General features: G+C 49.6%; 2 long non-coding RNA genes across 2 annotated transcripts; both read right to left on the bottom strand.

Annotated features, from left to right (window-relative positions):
• Positions 1 to 170: 170 nt before the first annotated feature.
• On the bottom strand, positions 171 to 3,359 carry LOC119712579. The gene is made up of 4 exons (XR_005259846.1): positions 3,141 to 3,359; positions 484 to 546; positions 364 to 405; positions 171 to 269 (listed from the first exon to the last, which is right to left on the bottom strand). It is a non-coding gene; the product is annotated as an uncharacterized LOC119712579 (long non-coding RNA).
• An 82-nt stretch (positions 3,360 to 3,441) lies between these two features.
• On the bottom strand, positions 3,442 to 3,972 carry LOC119712581. Its single transcript, XR_005259847.1, has 3 exons — positions 3,899 to 3,972; positions 3,780 to 3,820; positions 3,442 to 3,688 (listed from the first exon to the last, which is right to left on the bottom strand). It is a non-coding gene; the product is annotated as an uncharacterized LOC119712581 (long non-coding RNA).
• Positions 3,973 to 9,482: the final 5,510 nt, after the last annotated feature.

The following is a 9,482-nucleotide window of genomic DNA, read 5'->3' as shown; positions in this document are numbered from 1 at the left end:
CATTGTCGCAGAGTCTGCCTACATTAAGCAGAGACAACTTGATTTGGCATTGCTGAAACCTGAACGGACCCTCGCTCCTGCTCCCTACCTCCCCGACTCACCACAACTCCTTGGCCTGTCCTGATGGCTACCCAGATAGGACAGTGAAATAGAAAATTTAAAGGCTTCACCGCAGAGTCCTGTAATACTTCCACAAGGCCCACATGTGCAGGAAACCCGGTGCATGTGCTGGCTGGTGACAGGGGCTGGACATCTGCCGAGTCAATTACCTAAAGCAAACAAATGAGAATGGAGGCTTGGAGTTGCAACAGAAAGTGAGACTTGAGCAATAACAACTACTTCTGTACACTACTCAATGCTCACCTTGCCCACTCAGCCTTGACTGCTGCTCTCTGGCTTGACTGCCTAAAAATAAAGACAAAGAACAGTGCTGTAACATAGTCACCATTTATGCTTCCTCTGCAGATACAAACAGTGACTGACCTGCTCATGGGAACCCACAAGCCCGGGATGGGGCGCTCTGACAAGGATATAATGCATCAGCACCTGAAAGAAAGTTAGGATATACATCAAAGGGCTGCAGGATACCTTCACAGCTCCAAACATCTTGTGTCAATCTAGGAATACCACCTAGAGTCCAACTACAGCCCACGCTACAAATCTCAAGTCCCCGGGACTGGTCCTATCGCACCAGGCTACGCAGCGGGGCAGAGCGGCTCCGGCACAGATATGTGCACACACCCATGACACAGGACGGGACGTGACAAACAATGGGGGACACAACAGGGACAGAAATCTCTTGGCAAGAAGAATGACTGCAAGGACCAAAAGAATGCAATACGAGATGACCGAGGAGAGAGCGATGGCGAGCTGATGAAGCTCAGAGAACCCTGGAGGAAGAAGGTGCTAACTGAATGATATATTCCAAGAACTGCAAAGATGGATGCCTGTGAATCCTACGGTCAGAATCCTCTACCAGTCCTCACATTCTTACGAGTCCTCATCTGCCACAATGGATCCTTGCGGGGCGCAGCTGTCCATACGGCTCAGAACAAGACCTGAAAAGACATCTGACCGGATGCTTCTAAAGAGAGATGCGATTCTGATGCCTGTCTGAGCTCCCGAGTCAAAAGTTCTATGGCATCGGTGCCAGGCCAAGGAACGCAGAGATCACAGATGCTAAGAATGATGCGTGGGTTTCTGATAGGCCCCTCAAAGGGCTAAGGAAAAAGACCTGAGACACCCAAACACACAGAATGCACAACAGACAAGTGACACGAGACACACCAGGACTGCTCTGCCCTGCGCACCTCAGCACTGTGATCACAAGTGAAACTTTGCCTTTCAGTGGCCTAAAGGACACTTCCTGCACATCCCCGTCTCCAAAGCAGACTCAAAAACTCCTCCCAGTAAGTCCCAACCCAGCATCCCACTTTCATCCCCTCTGTGGGGCATGGCCCTTGACTTATCTCTCTCAGACATCCGAGGATGCCGATCCATGTCCGGTGTGAAGGAAGGCCGCCTCACAAGCTGGGAAGTTCCTGCTGTCACTGGGCCATTGTCTCTTAGATAGCTACATTAAAGAAAACCAAGCATCAATGCATGATCTGGGCAGCACGTCGGCCAAAACCAAACACGTCTGCTGCTCACCATTCTGCTGAGAATGCCCAGCTCCTCAGGCCACATGCTTTTGCTGCGCTCGGAGGCCACACCATCGTTGCAGGGTATGCCTGGGTTAAGAGGAGACGAGGTGATGTGGCTTAGCTGAAACCTGAGCGGACCCTCGCTCCTCCTCCCTGCTTCCCCAACTCACCGCAACTCCATGGCTGTTGCCAAAGGCGACCCGGATGACACCTTTAAGTAAAAAAGGCAAAGGCTTCATCACTAAGTGTTGTAAGACTCCCAGAGGGCTCACGAGAGCAGCAAACGCGGTCCATCAGCCAGTGTGTGACGGGAGCTGGACATACTCCGAGTGAATTGCCTAAAGCACACAAACGAGAATGGAGGCTTAGAGTTGCACCAGAAAGTGAGACTTGAGCAATAACTACTTCTGTACACTACTCAATGCTCACCTTGCCCACTCAGCCTCGACTGCTGCATCTGCCTTGACTTCCTAAAAATAAAGACAAAGAACAATGCTGTAATATAGTCACCATTTATGCTTCCTCTGCAGATACAAACAGTGACTGACCTGCTCAGGGGAACCCACGAGCCCGGGATGGGTTGCTCTGCCAAGGATATAATGCATCAGCACCTGAAAGAAAGTTAGGATATACATCAAAGGGCTGCAGGATAACTCAACAGGTGGAAACATCTTTTGTCAATCTAGGAATACCATCTAGAGTCCAACTACACACCACATTACAAATCTCAAGTCCCCGGGACTTGTTCTATGGCACCAGGCTACGCAGCAGGGCAGAGTGGCTCCGGCACAAATATGTGCACACACCCGTGACACAGGACGGGACGTGACAAACAATAGGGACACAACAGGGACAGAAATCTCTTGGCAAGAGGAATGACTGCAAGGACCAAAAGAACGCAAAATGAGATGACCGAGGCGAGATCCACGGCGAGCTGATGAGGCTCAGAGAGCCCAGGAGAAAGAAGATGCTAACTGAAATATTTATTCCAAGAAACTGCAAAGATGGATGCCCAAGAATGCTGCGGTCAGAATCCTCTACCAATCCTCACATTCTTACAAGTCCTAATCCGCCACAATGGATCCTTGTGCGGCACAGCTGTCCATGCAGCTCAGAACAAGACCTGAAAAGACATCTGACCGGATGCTTCTAAAGACAGATGCGATTCTGATGCCTGTCTGAGCTCCCGAGTCAAAAGTTCTATGGCATCGGTGCCAGGCCAAGGAACTCTGAGATCACAGATGCTAAGAATGATGCCTGGGTTTCTGACAGGCCCCTCAAAGGGCTAAGGTAAAACACATGAGACACCCAAACACACAGAATGCACAATAGACAAGTGACACGAGACACACCGGGACTGCTCTGCCCTGTGCACCTCAGTGCTGTGATCACAAGTGAAACTTTCCCTTTCAGTGGCCTAAGGGGCACTTCCTGCACATCCCTGTCTCCAAAGCGGACTCAGAAACCCCTCTGGTGAGTCCCAACCCAGCATCCCACTTTCATCCCCTCTGCGGGTCGCAGCCCTCTACTCATCTCTCAGACAGGTGGGCATGCCAATCTGTGTCAGGTGCAAAAGAAAGCAGCCTCGCCATCTGAGCAGTCCCTGGTGGCACCGGGCTGTTGTATCTTGCTCTGCCAAGAGAAAGAAAACCAAACATCAGCGCACAAGCTTATCAGCACATCGGCCAAAACCTAACACGTCTGTTACTCACCACATTCTTAAGAATGCCAAAGGTCCTCGGGCCACACGCTTTGGCCGTGCTCAGAGGCTGATGCCATTGTCGCAGGGTCTGCCTAGATTAAGCAGAGACAACTTGATTTGGCATTGCTGAAACCTGAACGGACCCTCGCTCCTGCTCCCTACCTCCCCGACTCACCACAACTCCTTGGCCGGTCCTGATGGCTACCCAGATAGGATGGTGAAATAGAAAATTTAAAGGCTTCATCGCAGAGTCCTGTAATATTTCCTCAAGGCCCACATGTGCAGGAAACCCAGTGCATTGGCCGGTGTGTGACGGGGGCTGGACATACGCCGAGTCAATTGCCTAAAGCAAACAAACGAGAATGGAGGCTTAGAGTTGCACCAGAAAGTGAGACTTGAGCAATAACTACTTCTGTACACTACTCAATGCTCACCTTGCCCACTCAGCCTCGACTGCTGCATCTGCCTTGACTTCCTAAAAATAAAGACAAAGAACAATGCTGTAATATAGTCACCATTTATGCTTCCTCTGCAGATACAAACAGTGACTGACCTGCTCAGGGGAACCCACGAGCCCGGGATGGGTTGCTCTGCCAAGGATATAATGCATCAGCACCTGAAAGAAAGTTAGGATATACATCAAAGGGCTGCAGGATAACTCAACAGGTGGAAACATCTTTTGTCAATCTAGGAATACCATCTAGAGTCCAACTACACACCACATTACAAATCTCAAGTCCCCGGGACTTGTTCTATGGCACCAGGCTACGCAGCAGGGCAGAGTGGCTCCGGCACAAATATGTGCACACACCCGTGACACAGGACGGGACGTGACAAACAATAGGGACACAACAGGGACAGAAATCTCTTGGCAAGAGGAATGACTGCAAGGACCAAAAGAACGCAAAATGAGATGACCGAGGCGAGATCCACGGCGAGCTGATGAGGCTCAGAGAGCCCAGGAGAAAGAAGATGCTAACTGAAATATTTATTCCAAGAAACTGCAAAGATGGATGCCCAAGAATGCTGCGGTCAGAATCCTCTACCAATCCTCACATTCTTACAAGTCCTAATCCGCCACAATGGATCCTTGTGCGGCACAGCTGTCCATGCAGCTCAGAACAAGATCTGAAAAGACATCTGACCGGATGCTTCTAAAGACAGATGCGATTCTGATGCCTGTCTGAGCTCCCGAGTCAAAAGTTCTATGGCACTGGTGCCAGGCCAAGGAACTCTGAGATCACAGATGCTAAGAATGATGCCTGGGTTTCTGACAGGCCCCTCAAAGGGCTAAGGTAAAACACATGAGACACCCAAACACACAGAATGCACAATAGACAAGTGACACGAGACGCACCGGGACTGCTCTGCCCTGAGCACCTCAGCGCTGTGATCATAAGTGACACTTTTCCCGTTACGTGGCCTAAGGGGCCGCTTCATCCACATCCCCGTCTCCATAGCGGACTCAAAAATCCCTCCCGGGGAGTCCCAACCCAGCATCCCACTTTCATCCCCTCTCTGGGTCACCGCCCTCGACTTATCTAAGACATCTGGGGAACCCGGTCCGTGTCAGGTGCAAAGGAAGGCCGCCTCGCCATCTGGGAAGTTCCTGCTGTTGCTGGGCTGTTGTCTCGTAGTCTCCTACAGTCAAGAAAACAGAGCATCACTATGTGATCTTGGCGGCACGTCGGCCAAACCCAACCATTCTGCTACTCACCGCTCTCCTAAGAATGCCCGGGTCCTCGGGCGGCACGATTGCGCCGTGCTCGGAGGCCACGCTGTTGTCGCAGGGTCCGCCTGGGTTAAGAGCGGACGAGGTGATGTGGCATTGCTGAAACCTGAGTGGACCCTCGCTCCTCCTCCCCGCTTCCCTGACTCCCTGCAACTCCTCCGCCATTGCCAAAGGCTACCCGGGTGCCACCTTTAAACAGAAAAAGCAAAGGCTTCATCACCGAGTCCTGTCGGACATCCACAGGGCTCACGAAAGCAGCAAACCAGGTCCATCAGGTGGCTGGTGACGGGGGCCTGGCATACTCCGAGTGGACTGCCTAAAGCACACAAACGAGAATGGACGCTTAGAGTTGCAACAGAAATTGAGACCTCAGCAATAACAACTGCTTCTGTCCACTGGACACTGCTCACCTTGCCCTCTTCAACTTGACTGCTGATATCTGGCTTTACTTCCTAAAAATAAAGACAAAGAATAGTGCTGTAACAGAGTCACCATTTACACTTCCCCTGCAAACACAAACCGTGACTGACCTGCTCGGCCGAACCCGTGCACCCGGAATGGGGCGCTCTGCCATGGATTCTATCCTTCTGGATCTGAAAGCAAGTTAGAACAAAAGTCAAAGGGCTGCAGGATACCTTCACAGCTCCAAACATCTTGTGTCAATCTAGGAATACCACCTAGAGTCCAACTACAGCCCACACTACGAAGTTCAAGTCCCTGGGACTGGTCCTATCGCACCAGGCTACGCAGCGGGGCAGAGCAGCTCCGGCACAAATATGTGCACACACCCGTGACACAGGACGGGATGTGACAAACAATGGGGTCTCTAAACACAAACATCACTTTATACTACAAAGTGTGACACAATGATGAGAAAAGAGTTCCTGGCAAGAATAAGTAGTGGCAAGGACCATGAGGATGCCAAAAGAGATGACTGATGCTCAGGGGACAGTGGATGGAGGCAGCTCCTCTAAGGAGCAGAAGACTAGAACAGAGTGACCTGTTATAAGACCTGTTGGTCACGATGATCGAGGCGGCTGTGAGACAATGATATGTTTAGAATGTTCTCCATATCATACAATCTTTCGTGCCCCAGGACCTTACAGCTCACAGCTGGAAAGGATGGATGCTGATACAGCCGGGAACAAGACCTCAAAAGACGCCTGAAGATGCGGCTGAGCCCGCCGGTAAAAGAACAAACGATGTTGCCATCCTGCTGAGAAGCGCCAGCATTCGAGAACCTAGACATGACAGCTGATGGTTTTGCTAAGGGCCTCGAGGAGAAAAGGCAGAGATATTTGATCCAAGGGACCCCAAAGACACACTAGGTAACACGGACACCGAACAACACGACACAGACCGGAACTGTTCTGCACTGCATACCCTACAGCTGCAATCAAAAGCAGAGCCTCTCCCTTTAGCTGTCCCAAGGGGCCCCTTAGAGGGCATCTCTTCACCCTCTGCTAATTTTTAAGTGTTTCCCAGGAATTTCCAACCCGCTACTCTCCTATCATCCCATCTCCAGGCCACGGCCCCCAACTTATCTTTTGGATGACTGGTGATATGAATCCACATTGGAGCTGAAATGAGTCTGCCTCAAAGGGCCCTGTGATCCCTGTCAGCCTCTCAGTCAGCTACAATAAAGAAAACCAAAAACAATGTATGAGTTCAGTGTTATGTGGGCCAAATCCCAGAAAATCAGCTACTTACCCTCTCCTGAGTGTGCCTGGGTCCTCAGGTCTCCAGCTTCATTCTGAGTCCAAGGTTGTGGCACCTGGGTTAGAGAAAGGCAAAGTTACATGGCATTTCTGTGACAGCAGTGGATGAGCTTTTGTGCTGTAAGACATGTGAATGCCTCCACTACGCTTGTGAAAAGCCTTGGGGGGCCCTCAAATAGACACCATTTCTCACCTTGCTGCCTTCAAAACCCCCCACAATAACTCTTGAAAGGATACCTCCTCACCCTCCTGCTCCTAGTCACAATCCTCAACTTAATTGTAGCCTCAATCTCAAGCATCATCTTTGACACTGGGCGGATCCCTTTTGTGATGTGATGAATCTGCCAAAGAAAGTGTTGTACCTGACACAATCAGGAATTTCTGTAAGTTGCACTCCTCCTCTAACCTAAAAACAACCAAGAACAAAACTAGAAGCTACAAAAGCACTTTTCCACCCCTAAACACACAACCCAAAATCATGAGCTTAAATACTCCCTGTGTTCAATGCTGAATTCTTCACAGCATCTTCAAAGCCTCTATGACTTTAGATGCCCAAAGGCACCTGCTAGAAACAAGCTAAGCTAAGCTGAAAGAGCCTCTTCACTGAAATGAGAGGAGAGCTCTTATCCCAGCAGATCCCAGGGAGGGAATGAAGCCCTTCTGCAAAAGCTGGGGTTAATATACCCCTGATGGTGCCCGCCTCTCGTTCCCATGGCACCCAGGAAAAGGGAGGGGGCAAATCCCACCAGGTATAAAAGCCCTCAGAGCAGCTGCAGCTGTTTGGCTCCTCTACCTTGAATTTGAGGGGAATAAGGGGCTTGATATAGGAAAACTCTTCAGAGGAATGACAATGCTTTCTTTTTGGCTACAACTAATTGGAGCAAGAGGGTGGAAAACTGGTAAGAAATAAAACTTTGAGTTTGGGTAGCACAGCCAGACAAATTGGGTAGTTGGCTGTTAACTACATAGTTATTCTTTAGTGACCACTAAGTAGTAATTCACGTGTGACTAAGTAGGGTAGAGAAGAATACTAAAGATATGAATAGTCTAAGTCTCCTTGGGACCTCTAATTAGGGCTATCTATATTATAAACAAAAATAAGAAAAATATAGCCTCCAGGGCAGTGTAAGGGTTAGGTACGTGCCAAGCTCACCCTTCTCTGAGATATCTGGTCCTAGGGCACAGAAAGAAGTGCCCTGAAATGCACATTTAAACCCTTAAAATGCTGAAAAAGGCAGAGCTTCCTTCAAGTGAACCCCTTAAAATGAGAAAAGGGGGCAGTTACCTCCACTGAAACTGATACAATGGCAAATAAATGCCTTCCGCCCTTTAATTTAATCCCCTAACATATTGGGAAAAGAGGGGGCTTTCTTACTGTAAATCTCTCCAGTGGTGAAAGAAATAGGGATTTTTCCCTCAATCCAAACCCTTAAGAAGGCGAGATAGCTGGGCATCCCCCTCAGTTTAAGCCTTAGGACAACAAAAAAAGAGGGCGGTTACCCTTAATTTAAACCCATAAAAAACATTGTTAAGGTTTTCCCCCTTCTATTTAAACTGGAAAATAATGGAAAATGGGGACTCCCTGTCAATTAGCACCCCTAACAGCATAGAAAAGGCAGGATTCTTCCAACTGAGACCATTAAAATTGCAGGGGAAGCAGATTCCCTCACAATTCAAACATAAAAAATAAGGGAAAGGGAAGCTTTTTCCCTCTATTTAAACCCTTTTTCTTCTAATAACCCCTCTCTTTTCTGGGAGTGCTGTGGAGGGTCTGGAGGCTCTGGGGAGGGACTGACACAGTAAAAGGGGAAAGTTGAAAGCTCTCCCCTGGAACCCCACATGCTGCCTGGCCCCCTCAGGTGCTGCCCCTTGGCGAGAGGGTTCTTCCCTTGGCATTTTCTCAAAGCGATGCTCCGTGCCCGAGTGGGTCCGGCTGCTCCCTAGTCCCTGCTGGATGCTCCGACCGTAGCTCGAGCGTTCAACCGCATCCCAAGCGTCTGGAGGGATGCTTGGGATACCCCCGTTAGCCCCTCTGGACTAGCAGCTCCCTGTGCGGGTGTGCCTGGGTGTCCTAGGGTGACGTTATGATGCTTGTATCCCCATTTGTGTGTTCTGTTTATGCTGGATATTATGTTCTGTGCCTTCAAGACTGGCTCTGAAGAGTGAATGTTTTGTTTTGGGTTTTGTTATCAGCCCGCTCCCCCACGGCTGGCGGGACACAGAGACGGGGAGTACCTAGTGTGGCTTTTGCTTTTTGCTGGGCTTTTTGCTTTGCTCTTGCTCTGGCTTCTGCTTGCTCCTGCTTCGCTCTTGCTTTTGCTTTTGCTTCTGCTCATTAGTTAGTTTAGCTAAGCAGTCCAAATTTTTTTTTTCCTCTGGACTGTATTTTTTTTCTTATTTTTTTTTTTCCTTTTTTTTCCCCTTCCCTTTTTGGAGCTACTCGAACCTGCTCTGGACTGGGACCTGGAAACACCGAGAGCTTGCACCTCGTGGCTTGCAGCAGCCATCTCCAGCGCCGGAGGGACTGACAACAGAGCAACCACCCCCCAAAAGAGACTTTCTGAATTTGTCATCCTTTTCAGAGTGGTGAAGGAGTGTTATCATCTGGTATTGTTCATTCTGTGTGCTGGGGGTGCTGTGCCTGTTAAATAAACAGGTTCTTTCCACTTCTCTCCGAGGAATCCTTC

The sequence above is a fragment of the Motacilla alba genome, chromosome 28 (assembly GCF_015832195.1).
Source record: "Motacilla alba alba isolate MOTALB_02 chromosome 28, Motacilla_alba_V1.0_pri, whole genome shotgun sequence".
In the NCBI taxonomy this organism is placed as follows: domain Eukaryota; kingdom Metazoa; phylum Chordata; class Aves; order Passeriformes; family Motacillidae; genus Motacilla; species Motacilla alba.
This window is presented reverse-complemented; position numbering and strand designations above follow the sequence as displayed.